We start from the raw sequence: 3,089 nt of genomic DNA on the forward strand, positions 1-3,089 counted from the left end.
GCAAAATTTAAGACGTAATACTACTATGCTCCGTCTTCGCAATGTTTGGGAGGGTACCTTTCTACTAACATTCCTTAGAATACAAGTTGTTTGAAAAGGTGTCAACATTAAACTTGGTGAGTTCAAAAGAATTTTTTTTTATAGAAAGTATTTTCTTTGTTCTTTGGAAAACTTTGTGTGTTCCTGCAGAAAATCCTATATTTTCTTATTAAGAAATGTGACCATACTAGTTTCTTCTATGATTACTTAGTTTATAGTAGTTATATATAAACTAATATCGAACGGACAGTTGAATGTGTGGATCTGCCCTAAGCCCAAAACCAAACAAGTAACATGAAGTAAGGCAGAAATCACACATTCCACTGCCTATAGAATATTATTTATATATCTCTGATGTATAACCTAAGGAACTATAGAATTAATAATTAAGGGTCGTTTATGTTATACTAGTTTGTAAATAAGTGTTGAACCTTTTGTAAATATATTCCTAGTTCCACTTGCTCTATTGTAAAGCATTGTTTTCAGTAAATAATCGTATTTGTTTTCTGAAATTTGAATTGTAAAGTATTTACTTTTGTAAAATAATGATGTTTATCTTAGAAAATCCTCTATTTTCCATAAAACCGAATTGTAGTCTTAAACATTCCCATACCGAAAAGTACAAGTATAATTACTATACTTAGTTTGATGATACCTTGTTTTATTTATAAGTAAAACTATTTGAAGATGTGTTTTCCCTATATACTAGATGCAATGTTAATACGCTCCTATAGTCACTTAGCTCATACGAGTTGTATATAATCGAGATCGAACACACAGTCGAATGGGTGAATCTGCCCTAAGCCCACAACCAAACAAGGAACTGGAAGTAAGGCAGAAATAACACATTCCACTCTCTACCGGACATGAATTTTATATAACCCTAATGTATATGCTATGCAATGGAATAATTAATACCCCTAGCTGTTGCAAGCAGCTCAGGTGCGAGATTGTCAGTCCTGTATAGATCTATACACAAACTCACGATCTCCCTCCAAGAGACTCTGGTTATAAGTCAGGACTTTAATAGGTACTTAGATAAGTACGTGAAGGCATCTCACAAATTGCGTCAATGAATTTACTAGTAATAAAGCGGAAAAACCCTTTTGTAAATAACATGTAACTTTGTAAAATAGTCCCTTTGTTCCATAAACTATACTTATTATAGTCAATAAGTTTATTTCCGTGTTATAACTTGAACTTTGTAAAATAGTACATTTGTTCCATAAACTATACCAATTATAGTTTATAATTTTATTTCCGTGTTAAAATCTGAGCTTTTTAAAATAGTTCCTTTGTTCCACAAACTATACCTATTATAGTTTATAAGTTTGTGAAGCTAATAAATTTCACGTTTAAATACATATTAACGGTAAGAAAACATAATAAGTAAATTATATTTTGAAACACAAGATATCTTGTGTTTTACTTGTATTCCCTCCCCTCTCCCCCCCCCCATAAAAACATTGAAAAAGCTTGGAAAAATATGGGGTTATGAACTCACCTTAGGTGTGGTCGCGGTTTAGATAACGAGCTAAAACGGTGACTTCGAGCTAGTATACGGGAAGGATGTCGTAATGCTAATGGTATTAAAAAACATAATAATGTGTAATTAAGATGACAATAATCATAAGATGGTTATGAATACACTAGGATTCTATAAGAGACTTACCAAAATACATTGGAATAATATGGATCAATAATATTCCTGTAAAGATGTTTGTGAAGGACTTGAACATCATAGAGAAAGCAAGAAATGGTTTTTGAGAGAGTTTGTGAGTATTTTGTTTCCCTGTGAATGAATTTGGAATTGTGATCCCATTTGGTATCTTAAGTATGAATAAAGGATAAGATGATGGGAAGTTTGCTTTGAAATTCTCAACCTATCACATTGGAACTGAATTTGGATAAGATATCTAGATATTTTAAGGAGTTCACTATCAAATTGTATGTGTTTGCGGCCAAAGGAATGAGTTTACTGTCCACATGACCGAAATCAACTCAAATCACCCACGAAAGGGTGATTTCGTTTATAATGGACCTTAGAGAATAGGATTTTGGTCTCATAAGCTTGGGATTTCAGCCATGATGGGCTTTAGGCATTGTGTTTTTGGTCCTATGCAATCCCATGAAGTAGTTTTCTCTTCAATAGTGTTCCAACATTCTCTAACTCGAAATCCTTATGTAATATACAATAACATGCATATAGACTTTATTACTTGGACTTGTATTGACTCCTTTAAGTCCTTGGTGGCTTGTTGACTTCATTTTCCTTTCAAAAGTTCATTACAACCTGGCTATCACAAGTGTATATACTTATGAACTTATATAAGCATGCTCTCTTGGTTTTTCAAAGTTCCATTACATCACATTTTGTTGTGAATTTACTTATGGTTGGCTAAAATTTAGACCTTGTTGGTTCCAAAATTTTCCACTTGTGACATTATCCCCCGTTAGAGGGAATTTCGTCCCGAAGTTAGAATCTCTAAGTGGGTCTTCAATTGTTTGGGAAAAGTGTCGGTTTGGTTTACTTGTCTTCACTCATTCGAATGGTATCATGATCACTCATAGTCTTGGGTGGCTTTGTCCTAAAGCTCATGGTAGGACTCATGCCTGGTTAATATATCATCACTCTGATTATACAAGTCGTAAAAAATAATGATTGGATGGATGGCTCTGCCCCATTTCCACAACCAGGAAAGGAACATGAGATAGGGAAGAATCATACATCCTAAATTTGTAGAATCTTAAGTATATACCACCCACGCGTATACACTTAGCAGTGATAGGTTAGCAACATGGGTCCTTAGTCTATATCATTTTAACTTGACTTGTTGTACGAGTGGTATTCTCAGGAGATCTACTGCAAAAACTCGGGAAGGTTATGGACTTCCGGAACATCCTCGGTGTTTTTCGCTTCAAGTTTCTTGTCTACAGAGAGAGTTAGGAAGGAGTGGTACCTTACGCATGGGTAGTTCTGAGTTTTGGAGTGGGAGACGATACAGAGGTTGTGTTGGCTTTTTCATTATAGGTTGAAAGGATTTCATTAG

This window comes from Lactuca sativa, chromosome 5, assembly GCF_002870075.4.
Source record: "Lactuca sativa cultivar Salinas chromosome 5, Lsat_Salinas_v11, whole genome shotgun sequence".
Lineage (NCBI taxonomy): Eukaryota > Viridiplantae > Streptophyta > Magnoliopsida > Asterales > Asteraceae > Lactuca > Lactuca sativa.